The sequence below is a fragment of the Opisthocomus hoazin genome, chromosome 1 (genome assembly GCF_030867145.1).
Source record: "Opisthocomus hoazin isolate bOpiHoa1 chromosome 1, bOpiHoa1.hap1, whole genome shotgun sequence".
NCBI lineage: Eukaryota > Metazoa > Chordata > Aves > Opisthocomiformes > Opisthocomidae > Opisthocomus > Opisthocomus hoazin.
In genome coordinates this window covers 32,250,327-32,274,513 of record NC_134414.1, presented here as the reverse complement: position 1 = coordinate 32,274,513, position 24,187 = coordinate 32,250,327, and the positions used below count along the sequence as shown (strand labels likewise).

At 44.1% G+C, this 24,187-nt stretch overlaps 1 long non-coding RNA gene across 1 annotated transcript; it reads right to left on the bottom strand.

Annotated features, from left to right (window-relative positions):
• Nucleotides 1-517: 517 nt before the first annotated feature.
• Nucleotides 518-12,594, bottom strand: LOC142362329 (uncharacterized). Its single transcript, XR_012764962.1, has 3 exons — nt 12,570-12,594; nt 7,375-7,545; nt 518-615 (listed from the first exon to the last, which is right to left on the bottom strand). It is a non-coding gene; the product is annotated as an uncharacterized LOC142362329 (long non-coding RNA).
• Between the last annotated feature and the right edge of the window lie 11,593 nt (nt 12,595-24,187).

Genomic DNA, 24,187 nt, shown 5'->3' with positions numbered 1-24,187 from the left:
TTATACACAGCTGAGAAGTCTCACTGACTTGGGTGCTGCCGTCTCCACTGACCATGTGTTTGATTCTGCCAGGCCTAAGCACTCTGCCCTGACACAGCCAAGGACTTCTGCATGTTTATTTTTAAGCAGGTGAGCAGTCCCATTACCTTCGTAATTCATGCATGATACATTCTTTCATGGATCTACTGTTACCACAGTTGTAACTGTTACTTTTCACCTTGTTTATTTTCCCTTTACTTCCTGGCCTTTTCCCCTAACCCTCTTAGTTTTCTGATAACACATGTACTTTTAAATATTACATCTTTTTGATTCTCCAAGTTCAAATTTGCATAGACCTTTAATTCACAGTTAAAGGGTATCCAATAATTTACCACTATTACGGTATTGTTTCCTTCTTTCTTATTAAGGGAAGATAGATATTTGTTTCATAAACCTACACCATCGTTATGGTACTCCAGAATGTACTCATTAAAAAGAATTATACGGACAATTAAAGATTCTCATTTAATTTCTCCTTTTTATTCATAGTTAAGCATGCGAATGCACTAAACACGTAAGTTACTGACACGGTTCTGTACGGATGTTTCTTCTGGCATATTTTGCCCAACAGCTTCCCTGTTGAAAGAAAATACCGAAATTAATTATCTTATTTTCCTCATTACTTATCACAGATGAATAATTTCTAGGTATTTAACAGATCTGGTATGGATACAGCAGCTAAATTTCATGCCTAGCATGACAATATTCAGCAGAGATACTGTTTGGTGAGAGGACTTCTATGTTTGTGCATTCAGCCTTGCCTTCATTGATCTAAAATTAGATCCTTTCTAGACTTTAGTGCCACTGCTATATAAAACCCAGGCTGCAAATAAGAGCTAGCATCTCTTTGGTGCCTAGTGACCACCCTCGGGCCAGGCTTTCTGATAACATGTTGGAGCTCCCTTTCTGTCACAGACAAAGAGTCCACATCCATCCTTCTCTCTCATTTTTATTTCTAACCCTGAGCTGTGCCAGATGTTTCGTAGGTTCCTGAAATTGCATCATAGCAACGTAAGAACAGCCCCGCTTTGTCAGCCTGTGAGTTCACCTGGCCTAACATCTGGCCTCCGACAGCTGCTGACAACAATGGCCTAGGAAAAGTGAGAAGAACGATTCACTTCTTCAGCATACCTGAGCAAGATGTGGCTGAGAAGCTTTCACTGGTGACAAAGTCACCCAAAGCGGTGACTTTGCAGGTAGTTAACCCAGCGTAGTCTTTTTCCATGTAGTTGTTCAGTCGGCTTTTTGAACCCTTGCAAACTTTTTGCAACTGCAGCACTGACATTTGTAAACTCTTCTAGTGCACTGCAGCATGCAAAGAAATACTCCCCCCGCCCTCTCCGATTTCTCAGGTGCTCACACTTGTCCATTAAGCAGAACTGAAAGAATGGGTTTGCTTATAATGGCAAATTATCAGACCTGCTATGTATGGGAGTAACAGTGGGATGGTTTGTGCCCATAAGCCCACACACGAAGGCTATCAGCCTAGTCAATGACAGGACATAAGTGGCCCAAAAACTGGTTGCTGGGGTCTAAACTGTCGAAAAGCTCTGTAGTTTGGCCACACATCAAACATGCACACTTTGTGGATCAAGAGCAGAGGTGACAGTAATAAATCCCCTGAAAACACTGTAAGTCAAATGTGGTGGTTGTTTTGTTCTTTTATTTTGAATTAAATCTTCATTTCCTTGCTAAAGCAACACCATTTTTTCGTTCTATAAGAGTTCAGTTTCTTTTAGGTAGCACTGTGCAGATGGAGGGTGGATTTTCTGGTATTCTATTTTACTATAAAGTAATAATGACCAGATCAGTTTCTAGACTGATATCATTATTTACTTGATTCATACACCATTTCTGCATTCAGATATTTCCCTACCCACACATTCTTTTGAATTTTCTGTCAGTGTAAGTAGAAGTAACTCAGAGCTGAACTTCGGCCTGTATAAGTGCCTCCACAGCACAGCGTGTCAAGAGTGTCATGCAGATGCACACCCTTCAGTCTTGATCGTACTCACCACTGTAACAGTAACATTTAATATAGGTGATCATAGTAGGTGGTGTAGATATGGTCACAAGCTATTCTAAAGCTATGGATTATTGCAGTCTTCAAGCCAGGAGGTGACCAAGACAGAGGTGAAGTTTGTATCTGGAAATTACTCCGACAATGTAGACAGTAACAAGCCAGGCCTGGATGCAGGCACAACGGGGGTTGGCAAGAAATTGCTCCCTAGCCATACTGCATGAAGCAGACATACAGAAGCATTAGTACGGGGCAAAATATGCGCCTTTCTCAGCCCATTCATTAAATCCACCCTTCTAAAATTGCTCATGGACAGTTTTTCAAGGAGCACCTAGTGCTAGAATAGATGGTTTGGCACCCAGTGAGAGGTCTGGAATAGATGGTTTGGAGCACTGTTTGCTCGGTCAGTGCTTCCTGCCTGGCACTTGGCTGCCTTGAGAGGCAGCATACATGACTCGGAGGTTTGGACATGGCTTGTGGTTTCATTTCACACAACCCACAGACACATGACTTCTTTTTCCACATTATTACTGAGTTATGCTACAGTGAATGTTAATGACCCATAATGAAATGATTCCCTACACCAAGCAAGGCAGACCACTATCCACAAATTCCTCATATGCTTTCTCTTGCCTCTGTTAAAATAATTAATCACACTGGGGGAAAGCATACACAGCCTTGCTGTGAGGTAGCAGTGAAATGATACATCACAAAGGCTATAAAAACATTACAAACACAAAATTACCAGCAGCATTTAAAAAAAGAAAAAAAAAGAAACCACTCCAGAAAATAAACTGGAGAAAAAGTGAGAAGCCCCTTGCCCAGCTTTAAAATCAGAGGAACCCCCACTGACATACAGGATTAACATTTGCCAAATGAGGGACTTCAGCAGGGAACACAAGGGCCACGCAGGAGGTTTTTTGGTGGTTAGGAGGCAAGCAGCAGGTGATGCTGGAGCGAGAGAAGGGCTGTGTGCTGATGCATGTTGAGAGGAGGCATGTCGCAGCCTCGCCGCGGCTGGCACGGTTCCTGATGTCCTCCACCAAATGGCGGGCCGCAGTGCGAGGGACTGCTGTGCACGCCTCGTGTGCCAGCCGGGACGCTCCTCAAGGACGTAACCAGGAAAGCCAATGCCTGGTGTTTACATTATCTCTCAGCTTAAAATCACCACGCACTGGTAAGCAAACGTTTCTGCTAGTCTAGCAAAGAATTAGAGCACCCAGGCTTCACGAGCAGGAGCCCCTGCGGTTGATGAAGTAGGTCAGTGAAGAGCAAGCAGCCAGGCTGGACACGCTGTGCCAGCGTGGGTGAAACCTGTTTTGCTCCCAGCTCCCGCTGTTCCAAGGAAAGGCACAGAGAGCCCTCACAAGTGAGCTTCTGACAGCCCTGTTCTACCGCCAAATGCTGTCCCTCCACCAGCACAGACAAGCAACAAATCCCTCCCCAGGGGTCAGGAAAGGCGGTGTTTGTCTGGAGCAGAGGCGCTGACACTGACCTGCGGCTTCTAACAGAATATGCTGAGACTGCAGCATTGACACGGCACTGCACAGTGCTCAGAGGGGGAAGGACTTGTCCATTTGTCTGCAGTCAATGCCGTGCTCACTTTCTGATGATGCCCGTGTCTGCCTGCTGAGCTCCTGCTGCTCCACAAGCAGCACAGCTCTGCTGTGGCAGCTGACTGCTGAAACTGGACCAGACACTCTGCAAAAAAAGACTATGCTACACCACTGCAGTGAGAACACATTCAAATATCTACACTCAGACAGGAAATCGTTTTGTTTGCTGATGGAAATATCCTTTTCCTCCGTACACTAGGCCTGTCCCATGTAACACAGAGGTTAAATTGGGAATAATCCAGGGGACAGGCATAGCCTAACACTACAGGGTAACACTAGCTAGAGATGGAATTTCATGCATGGAAATGAAAATTGATTTTCTCTAAAAGTATTTCTCCAAATAAACCTGAGTCTTCTCTAATGGGCCTTGAGGAAAGCAGGAATGATAGCCAAGAAAATCTGTCTCTTGCAAGTACTAACTGCAGGTGCCAGGTCAGAAATATTTACCCAGATAATCTTTAAAAGCATGAAAGTGAACAGAAACTTAAAAATCTGTAGCAAGAAACAGGACATGATGTTTGCAATCATTTTTTTATAACGTCACATTTCATCGTTTGCTCTAATTGAGTTCTGCTGAGAAACAATGCTTTTGATCATGTCTGCTTTCTATTTTCCCACCTCTAGTCAGTCAAGAAGAAAGGATGATATAGTATCAAGAATAAAATTAAGACTCTGTGGCTATGCAAATAGTTGGAAATTAGCATGGACCAAGTTCCAACTAAATACATACACATATGATTTACAGGAAGGAGAAAACATGCTCAGAATGCAAAATGCAGCATAATATTTGTTCATAGTATAACCCTGGAATGTTGTTAAAGTGCGGTACTCTAACACGAAAAGGCAACAAAGTTCACTCAGCAGTCTGAGTTTTAATTTAAGAAATACAGAAGTAGGAGAGAAACCGCTGATGAAATGATGGTGCATCCCCAGAGGAACATCTACTGGGGATAAACTAAAAGGAGCTAATTGTTTGGATGGAATCCAAGTAAACTTTATGTTTCATATTACTTGTTTCTTTTCGCACCAGAAAAAAAAAAAACAACCCAACCCACGTTTGCACCTTATTAATGGAAATCAATTAGAAACAGTCCAAAAATCAAATAGAAGCCAAGTGAAACGCCGAGTTGACTAGAGGCTCTGAAGGAAATGTGCTTTGTGTTAACTAGACTATTAGAGAAAACAAAATATAAAAGCAGTAAGAGCTTCAAAGAAATGCAATGGACCAGGTCCAAATTCCCAGCAACACACTGGGCTGGAAAAGATTCACTGGACCATCTAATTTATTTAACGCTTTCAATTCCTAAAAGTTCATCAGTTATAAAAAGTACAGCATGTATTAAAAACCACATTATATTTCTTTGAAATTAATGAATGGCTGCTGGATTTGAGCTCCTGTTTTCCACTTAAAAAAACACTTAGTATAACCAGAACCTAAATAGTCTGGGAAACTCAGAGCAGAGAAATGCAAACAAAAGATATTTTGGGTACTGAAATATTCAGAGTAATAAAGGTTATTGAAAAAAATTGACTCATACAATTCCATTTTTTAATGCTACTAGAGATTTCTTTGTTACTTGTGAACACAAGTTTTGCCTAATTTTAAGGGCATGTTGCTGAAGTTAACTTCTGCTGCCTCTGCCTGACAGTGCTACAGTCGCTCTGTGTCCCACACTGTTAGAGCCAGCTTCATTAAGCGAGCTACCAGTCTGAATCCTGAGATGGGGATATGAAAAGGAAGGATTACTTCAGCTTTCCTGCAAAGCCCCCACACATCTGAAGGCAACAGAAAAGATGTCTTCTCTTCTTCCATCCCTCAGCAACTTTTCCTGCCTCCCTCCTGTTGCATCCTCTGCACCTACAAGCAAGTGGCTTCTGGCATCTTGAGCTTCAGAGCCCTCTTCCCCTAAGAAGGAAATCAAGAGCAAATTCTCCATCAGTATAAAGTGGCTTGTGTGCACTGCCTTCACTAAATCAACCCACAAACTGCAGGGGATTCAGAGCATTTAAAATCCTACAAAATATTTTGAGAAGATTGTAAACCAATAGGCATGTGTGACGTGTCAGGAGGGTGAAGTCTTGGGTGAATCAATGGGAAAAAAGCCCACTGACCGGTGGGGTCAAGGACACGCACCTTGTGCATATGCACAGTGACAAACCCACGTGTCCACACACGCCAGCTTTCTGCGTCACTGACAGCGCCAGGTCTGCTGCAAGCTCAGGCTGGGGTATGAGCTGGAGTGACCAAGGGAAGAAACTTTGTACCACAATACCCAAAATCATCCAGACAGCTTTTGAACCTGCATGCTGGCCTTTACCCGGCAACCTGGAAATCCGTGATGGGCTCTCACGGCCCTGACTGATGGCCAGCAGGACAGAGGGAAGGGGGGAGCTTGTACTGTCTGCAGATGAACAGGATTTTCTTCTCTATTGCTGCCAAGTCAGTGCTTTTCATCAGCATCCAATCAGCACCAGAAATGCCTTAAAAGAAAAAAAGAAGCCCTTTGGAGCAGAGTCCTTTTGTGTATCATCCCAGAGCACAAAGGCGGCCCCGAGCTCTAAGGAGGGCCTCTTAGGTACTGACTCAGTATAACAAATTGTAATAATAAAAATAATTTACACTATTATTTTGGTAGGTGGGGATTTTCCCTGTCTTTCTCTCTCTCTGAAACTTGCCAAGCTGAGACAAAGACAATGGCTTCTTTGTTACCTCTGGAAAAGCAGGGAAGGAGAAAAGATTTTTGTTGTAGTTATTGGAGGAGATAAAGAAATGAAAAAGAATGTTTATATTCCCATAGGCCTTTGTGTAGTTGTGAGCATCTCAAAGGCAGGACAAGAGCCTGGAGAATACACAGAGATGTAAAATCCAGGCTTAGCTTTAGCCTCTCTGCTGTGCACAGAGACAAGGCACCTGTCAAAATATCTGTGTCAGCAAGTGTTTGCATGTACAAGTGAAAGCAAGAGATATAACAAGACGCAGGGAAACAGGAAAAGAGAGATGGAGAAAATGGCTGGCTGGTTAGACAGGGACTAGAGAAGGGGAAAAAAGATAAGATGTATTTAGTCACCATAAATATTAACAGAATTTGTTACAGCTGGTGCAAATATTTCACTTAAAGTATTTTGGTTGAAAAATGATATTTAAATAAATGTTTAGAAAAATGGAATTTCAGTATTTTCCTACTATTAAATGAAGCCTAAACTCCCAAATCTACCTTGGAATTTGAATTTTACCCCTTTGACAGGTTAGAGTAGAAAGCAGGGGAAAAAACTAACAGAGAGAGAATGAAATGAAGGAGAAAAGAAACAGTGAAATAAATGAAGGGGGGAAAATGTAAATCTGAACATTTTGATAATTGTTATTTCTGACAATATGTATATATTGTTGAGCAAAAAACATGTTCCTATTAAAAACTAACATTATTCTCAATTACTCTGCACACTACCAGGCTCATTTTTCAATGACATCTTCTTATTATTATATATTAGATTCATTACAGGAGAGCCCAGAGGTTCTCAAACTCCTGTCACGCTAAGTAAGTACAATACTTAGGAAAGATTATCCTCATCTAAAAGAGCTGACAAGTTAACTATGGACAAGATGCAACAAGTGGGCAAAGAACATAAGAGAAGATGGAGAGGAAGAATAAGATGAGGGACCGTGGTAAGAACATGAGGAGCACAGTTGGAGGCACTCACCAGGTATTCTCCTTTGACTTGTATACAAACAAGCCATAGGCTGCGGTCAGAAGTCACTTTTTCCATGATCAGTGAGTACAGCGGACTGGAAAGTGAGATGATGGGCTGGGTGGTAGACTCTTGGATGACGCAAGAAGTGTGATGGAGACATACCAAATAGGGCACAATCCACTGCAGGAGAGAGGTCAACACTGAAGTGACCACACACTAGAGAAAGGCAGGAGGATTGCTTAAGCAGACCTACTGCATAATTTCTCCTTGCACATGGGTACATTTGTAAAGCATCCAATGAATCAGGAAATGTAGCAGCTTGTAGGCACAAGAGCAACACCTTTGAGGCTGCAGGAAGTTCAGGATTGCCCTCCATTAGCCACAGCCTCCTGCTTCCCTGCTCACGCATGCTTGTTGCTTATGTTAGAAGCACAGCTATCGTGGACAGCATGGCTCTAAGGTCCATCATCATGGTTGCATCAAGCTCTCAGTTCAGTGGCCCCATCACCAGGTGGTGTGAGAATTTTACTCCAATTCCGCTACATAACTTTGCATGGTGGGATGAAGAGAGACTCAGTTTCCCTATCTACACCAGTACTTTATTCATCCAAATGGTTACAAACCAAGACCCTCCATTTGTATCCATTTTCCTTGTACTGACTTGAAGTATCACCTACTGCATACCAAACTGCTACTTGTTGCTCCCCAGAGTTGGGGTCATGTTTCACTCATGTACAGAAATCCATGTCTGCTCCGCATACCAAGTGCCATGAAAGGCTGAGGACTCCTCTTTCTGCAGCCTCAAATCAGCAGTGCTCCTGCACCACCAGGCACTGCCATGACTAGTGCACATCAGGGACCATCTTCTCATGCACTGAGAAAGAAGAAAGGTGGGAGGTCTCATCACCATTTACCAGAATTGATCCTTTGCTATCTCCCTATGGGTAGAGGGCAACCACTGCCAGCTACTTTGGGAGCAATGCTGTTTCTTGTCTGCTAACAGCAAAGAACTACAGTTGCATATAGCAGCTGCACTACTATCCTCTACCCAGAGACAGCTGTTCTACAGAAGGCAAATTCTATTACTGACCACTCTGGGCTGTTTGCAGGAAAATATCTGCTGAGGCACTTTCCACCATGAGTAAAAGGTCTCAAAAATGTTTCCCAAACATCTTTAATTTGTATTAAACTATGCTAATGCATGCTCTTGTGACTTCCCCAAGACTTAAGCAAGAAAAAAATTAGAAAAAAAATTCAAAAGAATTTAACTTTTTTGTTTTAAACAATGACTCAGAGTATGTGTGCAACAGTTTTATGGCATTTGTTTGAGTTTTCCCATGGTAAGTGAAACACCCCCCAATAACAACTGTTTAGAACATCACTGGCCAGAAACTTCAGCATTAGCAGATTTATGCCTTTTCTATTACCTGCAGCAATAAACTGCCTTAAAAAGACCCTCTTGTTCCCTAACTACAAATTGAATTTCAATAAATGTATGTAATACAGCCACAGGAAAGCACAAGGCAGAGTTGTGTGCAGTTTTAAAATTTTACACGCAGCTCTCATCACCTCAGAAGTTCAGACCAGATATTGTCCAACCTTAATCTATCTGCACTCCCCGGGCTAGGCAAAGCCTGAGTCAAAACGTTCTGCTGCAGTCAAATTAAAGGCGTAAAAAGCTCGTGTATCTTTTGCAGACAAGGAGAAGTACTACAATGGGCTTGTGACCTTCAAACTCCCTGGCCGGCCAGGTACAGAACAACCTTGGCCTAAACTGAAGCATCTTCAGGGTTGTCAAACTGCAGTAAGGATCTCTGGGAGCCTGGTGCTACCTTGACATAGCTGGCACGTTGCTAATTTCTTCAGCCTGTGTCTTGAGGTTGTACAACCTTGTCTCATGACAACTCGTATCTCCTGTAGCTGGAGAATGTGCTGCTCCAAAGAAAAGACGATTCAGTGGCTTTCTGCTCCCTTTACACCTGCAATGTAGTATAAGGCAGCCCAAGGGAACAAGGCTTTTGATGCCCAATGCTTGAATGCCATTAGATTAGCTACCTTGTGGCTGTGCCCATTAAACTCCTTAGCCTTGCCTTTGGCAATTGCTGACCTTTGAAAGGTTACTGTTATTCTCATTATTATCTGTGTTCTGGTAGTGCCTGAATAACCGCATAGCTTGAGCATTTTTTTGCCACAGATCAATCTCTAGTGCGCAACGGAGAGGTCTATCAAAATTTCTCTAAAAGGTCAATGGAGGCCCACTTACAGGCACTGTTCTACTGATGTCCGTGAGTCTATCCTGGTTAAGAGAAGGATTTTTGTGTCCAGCATCAAGACCTGTCCCTAGCTAAAGCTGTAGCCCAGTACTTCAGAGGTGTGGGCTCCGTGCTGTCCCACCGTCTTCTTGTTTTGCTCTTTTTCACACACCAGCACGTCACTACAGAGCATATTCTCTGTAAAGTTTAGGCAAGAGGTTGCCAACACATGGTTGGGAATCCCTCAGCAGGCTGAGGGATTATCAGCTGGGCTGTGAAATGATACTACACTGCAAAATGTTTTCAACTTAGGAATTCCCTCTGGTTTCATGAGTGGTCTGCGAAGAAGAAGGCTGAGACTGGCTGAGACATTTGGGAACTGGTGGTTTAGGCACCAAGCTCCCACTGACGTCAGAACAGGCTGGGGTTAGGAGCCAAGCAGAAGTACAGCCATGCACAAAGGTCCCATGAATGCACTCAGCTTTTATGTTGTCAGGACTCACTACCCTGCTACGAAAATGGAGATCACAGTTCTGCCATGCCTCACGCAAAAAATATACAAGCAGTATCAGCAGACAGACCAATTTTCTACACTTCTATGTATTTCCAGTCACAGCTCTTCTGGGGATTTGGCTGTGCCAGAGGCAGCACTAAAGTCCACAGGACAAGCAAACTAACTACTTCTCATGTTGAATATAATAGTAAACCATGATAGCTGTAATCACTTTTCTTGCCAAAAGCAAGCATGCAAACTGATGTTGTCTGTGCTGCAGCAATGTTTGAGGACAAGGCTCATTCGCTTCACTGGCTGCAACGTCATTGTCCATCTTGGAAATTGAAAGGTGGCAGTGACTGGCAACAGAAGGTCTTTATGGTAGCCCCAGTTCCTTCACTGGACCACATTTCACTGGCTCCTGGCGAGCAGGAATAGCAATGACACCATCGTCACCATGGGTTGACATAAAGAGAATCAATACTGAAGGTAAAATTTAGCACTTTATAAATTTAGTACCAGCTTCTTACTGGTGGCCATGAAATCATTGATGTCAGCCTATAGTACTGAAACTTCATGTGGTATCTCAGATTCCACAATTGTGGGTAAATACTGACTTTTAACGGCTGCTTTTACATATAGCACTTTCAAAATTATTTGTAGACCACAACTGAATAAGTTGCCCACTGGATTTTCAAAGTATGTGATGACAACTTTTCCCCTTGACTCACACCTACTTCTGGTATTTATTTGGCCAAAGAAAGATAAATCTGCCTCAGTTGCAACTAACCAACTTGAATTTCTCAAATACTAGGAGCTCATGCATTAAACCCCAAAGGTCACAGGTCCAGTCCCCACTGGCTGAATCTTTCTTGACACATGGTCTTAAATTTTTTATATGTACAAGGCAAGGATATTAAGTAACTTGTCAATCTAGAGCAGATGCCACTACTGAAGCTAGGGTCATAACTCAAGAGCTTCTAGGTGGCACGATGTCTTCATGACAACTCAGGAAAAAAGAGACCAACCTAGGAATGTGAAATAAATGAGATGTCCCTGGTCACATTATCACATGAAGCAGCCAATAATGACTAGGAACATAAATGGATGGTCACCTTGGAGAAATATATAGTTCAATACAACAAACACATTTTGAGTAGAAAATATAATGCTTAAAATGACACAGGGTGGAGAGGAAATCATAAATTCGGCAAATTTATAGCATGATAAAGCTAAATGTCATAGAAAATCTCAGTATACGTGTGAAAATAGCTCTAATGTCACACAATGGTGGGTTAGGAAAACCCTGTGGACAATAGATAATTCTGGCATGCCAAGTTTGGCCAGGGGATTTCCTGATTCACAGACAAGGTGGCCAAAGCAGATCATACTCTATGACCGTGCTCAGTAAAACCCAACAGCGCTGCCATAGTGTAAGGTACTGAGGAAGGCATATTCCCCTAGATGAAGCATCATGTGGTGGCAGCTGCATTGCACAGAAGCCTGAACAAGGCACCTCAAGTAGGTACAAAATGCAGTGTAGATATAAACCCAGTAGAGGAGGATGACTGGAGAAAAGATGTGCATTAACCTACAGTGTGTTTCCCCTCAATGCCCAGGTCATTTGTGCCGTACCTGCTCAGGTGCTATCCATGCCACAGCAGCCCCAGGGTTTCAGGCAGGCACGGCTTGGGGCTGAGAGGTGGTAACTCAGGGGTGATGAGACCAAGTGCAGCTTTCAGTAGCCCTCCTCAGTTATGACTAACGACCTGAAGAATGCTTCAGGCCCATCGCTTTGCTGCCATGTGTCAGCCCACACTGTCTCCACAAACACCACATGCTCACCCAGTTGGTGCTACCTTGCAGTGGACTGGAAGCACCTGCCGGTCACTTACAGAGGCAGCAACACTCCCTGGGCACCACATCTCTGCTCTCTTTGGCATAAAGTGTGAGCACAGACACAAAGGGAGACCTAGGCTTGCTCTTCTTCTGCCCGTGTCAAGGTGGGGAGGAGGAAGGACACTGACGTAAGGCAGCAGCTCCTGCCCTGAGCGCTCTGATCCATCCCTCAGGCGCAGTAGCAGCCCGCTCCGGTGCAGGCAAAGTTGCCCACATGGCCAGGGGTTGTTGCTGCTCTAAGAGCCTATCACGCCAGGGAACTTCTGGCTGCAGCAGTCCCAAGTGCCAGCAGGGCAGACAGAAAAGCAAATTAGACTATTTAGCAGCTTTTGCTACTCAGCCAAGGACTGTTGTGGTTTTGCCTCAATTTGCAGCAAAGAACCATGCAGTCACTCTCTCACTCCTTCCCCCTCCCCAGTGGGATGGGGAGGAGAATCAGAAGAAAAAAAGGCAAAAACTCATGGGTTGGGATGAGAACAGTTTAACAGAACAGCAAAGGGAAAAGAAAGCAACAACCAATAACACTGCTAAAAAGCACATACAACATGCAGTGTTCTTACCTCCTAATGCTCAGCTTGCTCCTGAGTAGCAAAAGCCTCTCCTTCAGCCAGCTCACCACTTAAATACTGAGCATGACATCACATGGTATAGAATATCCCATTTGATTGGCTATTTGGGTCAGCCCAGCCAGCTTGTTATGAAAATTAACTCTATCCCAGCTGACCCCAGGACACCAGCTAGGGCTAAATTTTGTGCATTGCAATTTAAAACCTAATAGTCTAGGTCTGTAAGTGACAGTTTGGTCTGATTTTTAAGAGGGGCAAATTAAGATTTACAAAACCTTGGTTGTATTCAGGTGGTTTTCGTAAGCAGTTACATGTCCAGAAAGTCAAATAATATCCCAACCAAGTCAGGGCAGGCTTAGTTGTAAAATAAACTACACTTTGATTATTGCTGATGATGAAAATGCAACTTGATTGGATTTTAGTGAGGAGATGGAATCTTTAATACATTCTTACAATCTTTTGCAATTACTGCTGCTTCTGCCAAGGCCAGGCAATTAAACCTGCAGCTCAGCCTTTGCCTTGCTAAGTACTGTCACATTTTCTAGAGGGTCTGGGGAAAGGATCCTGCAAAAACGAATTCCAGACCTCTGCCAGTCAATCCTGCATTGAATTACTCTGCCCAGGGTCCTCCTGATCCTCTAAAATTAAAAGCATTTATCCCATACTTGATTTGTTACCTGCAGACATATAAGATCCCTGGCTGCAGCATATTTCTGAGCTGTGACCACGTACTTCATGAAGTTATGACATCATTAAAGAGCTGATAGATACGAGCCCTGTCAGCTGCATTGTTCACTCTGTTATCCAGAAGTCACTGCAGATTCACCGTTGAGATTTACTCCTAGCTTCCTCTGTGTTGTCTGTGGCAGCCTTAACTACCTGTCAACAGAAATTTCATGACTGTTGTAGGGAAAAAAAGGCATAGCCTAGGATAGTAATACATCAGACACCTAGTAGTAGCAATCAACAGTAGTTGTTGTGCAATAACTAATGACTAATCAACTTGGCTGTGTTGTGCATACCTTAATAAGTTGCCACAGCTCCCACTTTCTGCAATGGACTATAAAACACCTATTTAGGATCATACACAAGGAGGTTGTGTTTGCACCTCTTCTTGTTCTCATTATTGCTAGTGTCACTAGATGAGATTCATTTGATGCCATTACTTGTGCTCGTTACAATCTTTGTGACTAGAATATGGTACAGTATCAGAATTTTAATGCCTCATGTTCTCTGAGAGTGGATGGCAATAACTGCTGCTGCTTTGACCTTCTCTGTGTTTTATCATTTGATTCACTGGTCGTCTCCATTTGTTCATCTCTATTGGAGCCCACATACAGACTGAAGAGCCAGAGAAGAAAAACTACGGTTACCAACAGATAAGAATATTTACAGAGTTGACCCTATTTGTAAGCATATTAACAGTTTATAGCCTTTCATCATCTGCATTAAGCATTAGCATGATGCCTTTTCCTTGAGACAGGGATTGCTGTGAGCATGCAGAATGGCAATGCGTGGATCCTTCGGCATTACAGGAACCCTACAAACAAGCCTGGTAGCTATACCCACTTGTGACAATACTTAGGGTGGGGAACGGAAAAAAGGGGTTTTGTTTAGTACTGTTTCAAAGAGTGACCTTAAAAGAATTTGTAGGGAGCTATATTTTGGATAATGTGAATAATAGGTGTAGCAGTGATGAATTAACCCCCTCACTGCATAGCTTTCCTTAAGCTTTTTTTATGGCTGGCATCCTATTACTGTACCTAGTCAACAGGATACAAAGAGGTCCTCAGAGTGAGTAGGGATATCCAGGTGAAGAAGAGGTGTTATGCATACTGTCAAATCTCATCCACCAAACACAGGAGCCTATCTTAACATCCTAGGTGGGATTCATCCTCCCACAACTCCCTGGATAGTCAATAAGAGAAACAGAAAATTTTTGGACTCGTCTGGCCTGTTTTAGATATCACCCTAAGTTTTCCTTATGGAAAGCAATGGGCAGAAGGAGCTCTTTCAGAGGATGATCAATAGCACCTTAGTCATCTACTCTGGATTTCTAGCTGGAAGAACATCTCTTTCTCCCTTGGCTGCTGAGGGAAATCAACCCTTCAATTTAAGGTCCTAAACTGAGTGCTTATAAATAGGCAACATGATGATTGCCTCCCCTCCTCAAAACACTTGGCCTGGATGCTCCTGGGTGGTGAAAATGGAGTGTTCTCTGGTGCACACTCCCTGCAACAACAACTCATGATTCAAGGGGGTATTTCTTTCATGAGCTCACTGACTTGAGGGAGCTCACATGATTTATAGTATAGATTGGGGTGTGGTGCTTTGAAACTGAATTGCTTGAGCTTGTCCATAAAGAACAAGAACATTTCAGTGGCAAGTGTGACAGAAGCATTTATTTTTTACCTATTTCCTTTCACAAACATCTACTTTTCAACAGGCAGATTACAAAATAAGGCCACATTGGCTCCTGCGCTCTGCTGTGCCTTGGTACAGGGGAAGGACTGTATAAGGGGGTTCATTACTCCGTGAAGTTCCAATGACTTCCAGCACTATATATAAAATTGCCATGAAAGACCAACTGTCTCAAGAATTTACTCATCTAGCTTTGGGCAGAAAATTTTACAGGTCTCCAGTACGTCAAAAATATACCAGCAGTAAAACATGGTCCAATTTAACCTCTTCACCCAAGCCAGAGCTCTTCTGGGAACTGGCAAAGCAGGTAGCTGCCAGAGCAGAAGCATGCTGGGGGGAGGCAAAACGCCCATGACTGCTGCTGGCTTTGTGGTTGACAGGGTAGGGGAGAGACAGACCGGCTGCTGATCTTCCTCCAGGGTTGCTGTGAAGGCCTGTGGCTGGTGGCAACTGTGGCCAGGTGATGCAATGGACTGGTGGTCACCACCCAACATTTCCAGCTCTATGGCTGTGGGAGCAGAGATCCCAACTCCTCTTCACACCCCCTTGCCCCACTGCACTTTTTCCAGCCTTCCTCTTCAGGTAGGGGATGTGCTTCAACCATCCTCCAGCCCCGGAGCTGTGGGGTGGCAATGCTTACTTCTGGGAAGCCTTTGTAAGCTCTGGAGATAGAATTTAGAGATGGTCTATTAATGGCCTTTAGCAGTCCTCATATTATACTCAGCAGGGGACCTGATACAGAGCCAGTCAGAGCATCTCAGACACATCTCCACGGTGCATTAGGTGACACAGTGGCTCAAAAGCAGACCACAGGTTTTGCTTGTCTGGTTTTTAATTGTTCAGCCAGGTGATGCAGGCTGTGGAGGTGGTTAACTGATGGCACTTGGAAGCAGGGTGCACCACAGAATCACTGCTGTGGTCTCCAGCACCCTGAAATCTCCCCAGAGCACAAGGGAGCTCACCTGCAGTTGCAACAGGAAAGGATGTGGGCTGACCGGCACGAAAAGGGTTAAACTGCTGGGTCAGAAACATAGTAAATTGGGGAGAGAGTGTAAGAACATGTGTAATCAAAAATGATTGCTAAGAATGGATAATTAGAGATACTCCTTCTTCTCTCTAGAAAAGCAGCAGTGAAACCAAGGATTCGGTGGCATATTCCTCACATCTGCTGCAGATTGATCCACATGAGACAGATCAGCAGGCAGGTTACGAAGGTCCAGCCAGTGGGATACTCTGTGCGAGAAACTGCCAGCTGTGGAGCAGATTGGTCTCTAAGAAATTTCAAGGTGATACAACAGGTGAAAGCACCAATTGAAGATAAACATGATTTCACACTTAAAGATATTTACCAGCTATTGCCCAGAAAGATATCTAATTTGACATCCTTGTGAAGCAGCAAGACCACAGCCAGCATTTACTTTCCTTGAGGACATAGTTATATCCTTATTGGGCCAAACCTCGGCTAAGCATGGTTGACAGAAATTTAAAACTTCGTGGGGACAGGAAAAAGCAAGGGATACTTTGTCTACTCTAAGATGCAAAATCTACTGTATCCCAGCCAAATATATCAGGTTAGGCATTTTTCTACCTTTTTTTTTTTTTTCAATTCTGTATGTGCACAAGCAACTACAAGAACAGGTATTGCCTTCTTCATCAACGACCTGGATGAAGAGTTAGAATGTACCCTCAGCAAGTTTGCTGGTGACACCAAACTGGGAGGTGTGGTAGACACACCAGAAGGCTGTGCTGCCATTCAGCGTGACCTGGATAGGCTGGAAAGTTGGGCAGAGAGGAACCTGATGAGGTTCAACAAAGGCAAATGCAGGGTCTTGCACCTGGGGAGGAACAACCCCATGCATCAGTACAGGCTTGGGGTGGACCTGCTTGAGAGCAGCTCTGTGGAGAGGGACCTGGGTGTCCTGGTGGACGACAGGTTAACCATGAGCCAGCAGTGTGCCCTGGTTGCCAAGAAAGCCAATGGGATCCTGGGGTGCATCAAGAAGAGTGTGGCCAGCAGGACGAGGGAGGTTCTCCTTCCCCTCTACACTGCCCTAGTGAGGCCCCATCTGGATTACTGTGTCCAGTTCTGGGCTCCCCAGTTCAAGAAAGATGAAGAGCTACTGGAGACAGTCCAGCAGAGGGCTACAAGGATGGTGAGGGGACTGGAACATGTCTCCTACAAGGAGAGGCTGAGGGAGCTGGGCTTGTTCAGCCTGAAGAAGGGAAGGCTTCGAGGGGACCTAATAAATGCTTACAAATATCTGAAGGGTGGGTGTTAGGAAGATGGGGCCAGACTCTTTCCAGTGGTGCCCAGCAACAGGACAAGGGGCAATGGGCACAAACTGAGGCACAGGAAGTTCTGTCTGAACATGAGGAAGATCTTCTTCCCTCTGAGGGTGATGGAGCACTGGAACAGGCTGCCCAGGGAGGTTGTGGAGTCTCCTTCTCTGGAGATATTCAAGACCCGCCTGGACAAGTTCCTATGCAGCCTGCTTTAGGTGACCCTGCTTTGGCAGGAGGGTTGGACTAGATGACCCACAGAGGTCCCTTCCAACCCCTACCATTCTGTGATTCTGCGATTCTGCCTTGTTTTACTGCAATATCTCAGATCACAATTCTTTACATGTTCACTTTACCCAAATATCTTCTTTTCTAGAAGGAAAGAGCTGAGATTCTTTTTCTCCCTCCTGTTGGAAAGGAGATATTAAATTAGAAGGCATTTTGTAACATCTCTGGTTGTGTTTCATAAGTGCAAATTTATTCACATGTCAATGGCAATACTCGATTTCCTATGTATCCTAGACTACATATATGGCACATTCCAGACATTATTCCATTTCCGAGCATTAGGTTGGGAGTCATGGGAAGTCACATGCTTCTTTTGACTCGCTAGTTGGAGGAAAACAAGGATGCGAGAGGTCCCCAAAAAAGCACTCCTGCTCCAACTTGAGGCATGAGACTGGACGACCCATCAAAAAGAGAAAACATCTCAGCTTTACTTCTGGGCAATGGGTGAAGTCAAATAAGAGGACAGAATTTTGACCTTTCTTGCCTGGCAGGGGTTGAGTTGACTTGGCTGGCAGTGAGTGATCATTCAGCATGGAAGAAGTAAACTTGAGTAGCCTGCAGAAAGATTATTTGAGAATGACTATTTGTCAAAGCCTGAAGAGCAAGGTCAAACTCTCTTCAGACATACACTAGTGTGAATCCAGAGCAGCTCTACTTGAAGAAAATTGAGTTACACATTGATGTAAATGAGATCAGACATAACTTGCTGTCAACACAGTCAAATTTTAAGTTGATCAAAGAACAAATTCTTCCCTTGTGCATATTAAGAATTCATCTGATGACTGTAGACAGATTTAGATGGAAATATTTTCTCCAAAGAACTCAGTAAGTCCCAGTAACTTCTCAGTGTGAGAAGGAACAAGTCAGTTTTTATAAGGCGAACACTAAATCTGAAAATATGTGGGCTTTTTTAAAATCATAGAACAGCTCCTTTGCAGCCTGCTGAGTTGTGTGTCACCTCCAGTGACTACATTTTCAGTCACCGGTGACGTATTGAATGCATCATGACTACAGCATAGCTAATTTTAAAAGAGCTGGAGTGCTGGTCAGGACAGAGGAGAATTTTGTCCCAATATTGGCTAGAATGGGAGCTGTCAAAAACTGTCCTTTTATTCTCCCTTGATCTCATTCAAATACATCAACTCTGTTTATTTCAGATTAAAGGCTGCAGTATTCTCATTAAACATTGGCATTAATACTGGAAATCCAATCTGCTGCCATGGCTGGCAGTGCCAGCACAAGCTAATCATTTAATACCTCTGTGGTCCTTTACTTACAGCTTTCCTTTTAAAGTCCAGCGAGCTGCTTTCAGATCCTGACATCCCAGAGGTCTTGTTCAAACCCAGCTGAAAACACAGCACAGAAACCTCCTGCCTGCCACAAGAGTACTGAAATGTTATACGGCGTTCATGGTGTTTCCCCACACTGGTTTGCCATTGTTCCTCAGTTCTGCTAAGGGGGCTCATCTGCGGAGGTAAGAAGGTTATCTGGTTTTCAAATCCAGCTGATGCTGTTTGCTAGCCAGGAATATGGGTGATTACCATGTCTACCAGCTGGCTTGACAGCTAACACTGCTGGTGATGGTTGTCTCAAGCTGGCACAGTTTTCTTGCTGGAAAACACCAGTCTACAATGAGGAAACCCAGTTGCTGCCTAGGCAAGATCCAGATGAAGCAGTGCTATTGTAGACCCTATACATTGTGGCTGATGTTCAAATAACATTGCCAAAGGCCAGTTCCAGAACATCTCACTCTCCCTATTTCAGCCATCTCACAAATGGTGCCTCAACACTACCAAGTCTCTAAAGCCTTGTGCTTTTTATCAGAATTTCACCTCATCACAGCATCTTGAATTTCTTAATTAGCTTTGCTGAGGGACATCACAGCAATAAGCCAGGAATACAAGCTTAGTGAAAGAATTTCTTTGCTATACGTACAACTGTTCTCAAGACAGCAGTAGATACGTGTACAGTTTTCCAGCATAACACAGTCCTTGAGCATGCCCCGCATATTTAGTCTGATCTCACCTATTCCATGACTCAGAGGTCTAGGGGTATCTTGAATTACCCTTGTCTCTTCTTTATGCAGCTTTCTCTTCTGCAATATGGTCTTTAGAAGCCATTGCTTATATATGCACATTAGTTTTACATTAGACAGCTACTGAAATAAGTCCAGGAACAGCTCTAAGAACATAAAGCAGAAACCAGGACCCTCCTTTTCAGCCAAGAGCCCAAACCGCAGTCATTCTTGCACCACTTCTCTCTTAACTTGTCTTAGTGATTCTCAAATACTTCTTGGGACAGTTACTCAGCCCCAGGGAGATATTTAGGGAGTGCTGGCACTAAGCTAACTTAGAAACCTGGTAAAATATATCATACTGGTAGTAGGATAGAAGTTGTGGATTTGAACCTGCTCAAACAAATGTGGAACCTAGGTCATTTCCTGAGCAGTGCTCTAGCTCCTACCTAAACCACTCACAAGTGAAGTAATAATACATATTAAAAAATCTTGTCCCTAAAAATGCAAGACCTACATTTGAGACTTTGGAAGATGAGACCTGCATTTGGGATATTATAGAAGATGCTCGGGGCTATTTTCAGGACATCATCTTTAAATGCATATTTTAGTGGCTTCTCAAAGTAACAGTAAAGAGAGCAATGAGCAACTTGGAGAGCTTGTTGTCAGACCATGACGCTCCTTTCAGTCGATTTGGAAAGAAAGGATAATGCCTAACTTAAGTGTCTGTAACAAATGACCTACTTAACATGGTGTATAGAGACTATCTACTGTAACATGCCATGACATACCCTTGGGTCGTACTGCTCCTTGCACCTCTTGTATCTGGGTTTCCTTTGCATGGGAAGTGGGTTGTGTAGGGTTTGGGGAGATAGCACTTCCCCAGTTCTTGCTCCAAAATTGAACTGGGATGTGATTAGGATACACAAAACCTGGGAACAAGGAAAGCCTCCCCCTGTTCTAGAAATGAAGCCTTCGGCTATCATGTCTATTTATATTCCTAGTTTATATAGCAAAGGAGGCTGGTCTGAGTAGCTCATCAGAATTAATTACAGACACACAAATGCAGTTAGGTCACTGCAGCTGTTAGTCTTCATACAGCCCCCAGGTTCTAGGCTGAGGGGCCATACACAACCCATGCAAAAAATACAGATTTCTATGGTAGATGCTGTATTTGCATTTTTCCATCCATTACCCTTTGCCTTCTTCACTGCCTGAAATGCTGCGATACCAAAATCACACATTCGTGATTGATTTGGGTTATTGGGGAATGTGTTGGAAAGGAGACCGAGTGCCCGTCGTGGCAGGTCTAGTAGATTTGAGAGTAATTGGGATGGTTTTTGCAAGAGAGGCTGAGAACATCTTGTGGCTGCTGTGGGCTGTGCCTACAAGGCACTATTAGGTGTGTTGCGGCATGTGGGTGAGACTGGAATTGTTCACAGCTGCATGAATAACAAAGACCAGCCTTGGGCAGGCTCCATTTCTCACCCCTTTCTGCCAGATTTTTTTTTCACTTCTGGCAACACTTCCTGCTTTTGAGAACCAGAAAAGGGGCTCAGGATGCTTCTCAGCTGCTCTCAGGAGCAGGAGGTGGAAGCTCTACACCCCAGGGAAGGGCTCTGTTGAATAACTCCTTGACTGCAGGAGAGCCTTATCAGGAGGTGGGACAGGATTTGAATGAGGTCCATGTCTCCTGTTTAGGGCCAGCGGAGAAACCCAGGAAGACTATGCTCTTCTGGCTTAACAGACACCTAGGGTCCTCAAGTGACCTCATGGATGTGCACCATCCTTCATCTGGAAAGACGACATGAAGCATAAAGGCTAGAGCAGAGCTTTCCCCAGCTGCTCAGACTTCAGCCTCTCCGAGAAGATCATGTGTATATTATCAGCTTATGCTAACCCTTATCAGCGTTAGTACACAACCTGGAAACCTTTCCTTATAGGACTGACCCAGCAGGCACACCATCAGAACACCAAACTGTCTTCACCTCATAACAATTACCAGCTTTCTCCACTCATTTTCCAAGAAATGAACAATTCCGTACCCCATTATAAAGCCCACCAACAATCTGTTCCCTTCGGCCCCCCAGTCACATTTCTATCTTTGTGTAGCACATCTCACCTGCTCCTCTGTGAGCTGTCCTTCTGGATGAGGAGAAGGCTCCTAGCATAAAGGTCATCGGGAGACATATTTGAAAACTTACGCAATGTATTGGTATTTTTCAGTACAGAGAAAACACAGAATGGCAGCATGTCCTCACCTGACACTTCAAGAATTCAAAGACTCTCAGAAATGTTGGTTAAAATGGACATCTGGAGGTCATCTAGTCCAAACCCTTGTTTACAGCAGAACCGTTGCCAATACTAGATAAAGTCAGCTGTGACCATTGATCTGCTTCTCCACTCCCCTATACTCTGCATTAAGCTCAAGCTTAAACTTTTTTTCTTCTCCGTACCTTCAACTTTTCTAATACAACCACTGCCATTGCCACTCTATATTCTCCAGGCTTCTGCTACGTCTGTGATCCTTCTGCAGTTTCCTTTTATGTTGTCCTGCTACTATCAGCTTTTTTCCTATTACAGTCAGTATGGCATTTGAACTGGTGCACATGTTTGTTCCTTGAAAAACAAAGCACGGTGTTTCCTGCTCTCTTACAGACCACAGAATGCTGTAAGCATGTGCCCAGACCGTATCCACTGAATCTTCGGTGAAAGCTTTTTTGGACAGACGTATATGATTTAATAGAAAGGTTTCTCCTCTTGTTCTGCTTTCTTTAATGAACAGTGTTAAGCAAAGAAAAAACAGTCAGTTATAACTTGCCCAGAACATTAGAGGCTATGTACAAAGATTCCACCTCAGTATGTCTTAAGTAGCTTATAGAGAACGTAAAGACATGAATAACATATTAAGCACTACCCAGACTGATTCTGCTTCAGGGAAATCAGTGGGAATACAAGCAGCAGAAGACACACCTATATTATCTCTGAAACTATATTTAGACTGAGCTGCATCTCTGCCTAATTGTTCAACCCATTTCCCTGCTTGCAGAACAACAAGGATTCCTCCTGCAGCAGATGGATGCTGCTCAGTGTTCTCTGATTAACTTCCCTTCTATGAAATCCAGCTTTTACAATCACTAGCCTTCTGGCTGAGGACACCTATAGATAGGACTGTCAGAACAGAATAGCAGAGTTTTGCTGTGTTTCTTACACTGCAGTCCATGACACCCAGTTGTTCAATTTTACATTGGAGGGATCCCCAGAACAACCGGTCCCTCTGTACCAGCTCAAAACCAAGCCTGTCTTTTTAACATGGCTTCAAAAGGCTGGAAAGTTGGGCAGAGAGGAAACTGATGAGGTTCAACAAAGGCAAATGCAGGGTCCTGCACCTGGGGAGGAACAACCCCATGCATCAGTACAGGCTTGGGGTGGACCTGATGGAGAGCAGCTCTGTGGAGAGGGACCTGGGTGTCCTGGTGGACGACAGGTTAACCATGAGCCAGCAGTGTGCCCTGGCTGCCAAGAAGGCCAATGGCATTCTGGGGTGCATTAGGAGGAGTGTGGCCAGCAGGACGAGGGAGGTTCTCCTTCCCCTCTACACTGCCCTAGTGAGGCCTCATCTGGAGTACTGTGTCCAGTTCTGGGCTCCCCAGTTCACGAAAGATGAAGAGCTACTGGAGACAGTCCAGCAGAGGGCTACAAGGATGGTGAGGGGACTGGAGCATCTCTCCTGTGAGGAGAGGCTGAGGGAGCTGGGCTTGTTCAGCCTGAAGAAGAGAAGGCTGCGAGGGGACCTAATAAATGTTTATAAATATCTGAAGGGTGGGTGTCAGGAGGAATGGGGCCAAGCTCTTTTCAGTAGTGCCCAGCGACAGGACAAGGGGTAATGGGCACAAACTGAGGCACAGGAAGTTCTGTCTGAACATGAGTAAGAACTTCTTCCCTCTGAGGGTGATGGAGCACTGGAACAGGCTGCCCAGGGAGGTTGTGGAGTCTCCTTCTCTGGAGATATTCAAGACCCGCCTGGACAAGGTCCTGTACAGCCTGCTGTAGGTGACCCTGCTTCGGCAGGAGGGTTGGACTAGATGACCCACAGAGGTCCCTTCCAACCCCTACCATTCTGTGATTCTGTGATTCTGTGAAAAGACATATGGGAGATTCCATCTTTGACGAAATCAGATGCAAAACAGAGGAAGATTTCAGTTGTAGTGTCTTAACTGGGCAGTCTGTGAGTTCTTTTGGGAACAACATTAAAGTATTGCAGCATCCAGCATGCCTGACCAAGATGCTTGTTCCCACCATCAGCATACTGATAGGAGAAGCAAAAATAAACGTCTGATTGATGAGTAGCAGGCTTTCAAACATGAAAATTACTCCACTTAAATAACCAATCAAAGTTTTGAATTTGGGTTGAAATAGTCCTGCTGATATGGCAGTTGATTAACTCCATTAATAAGCAATGGGGTTAGACTATACTGAGCTGAGCTGACGGCTGCTTGCCCCTGAAAGGAGCAGTCCAGCTCTCTCATCTCTCTCCTCCTTTCTTCCTTTCCCCCCTCACCATGACTACTTAACCTGCTCCCTTCCTTCTGTTGGTCCTAGTGCTCCT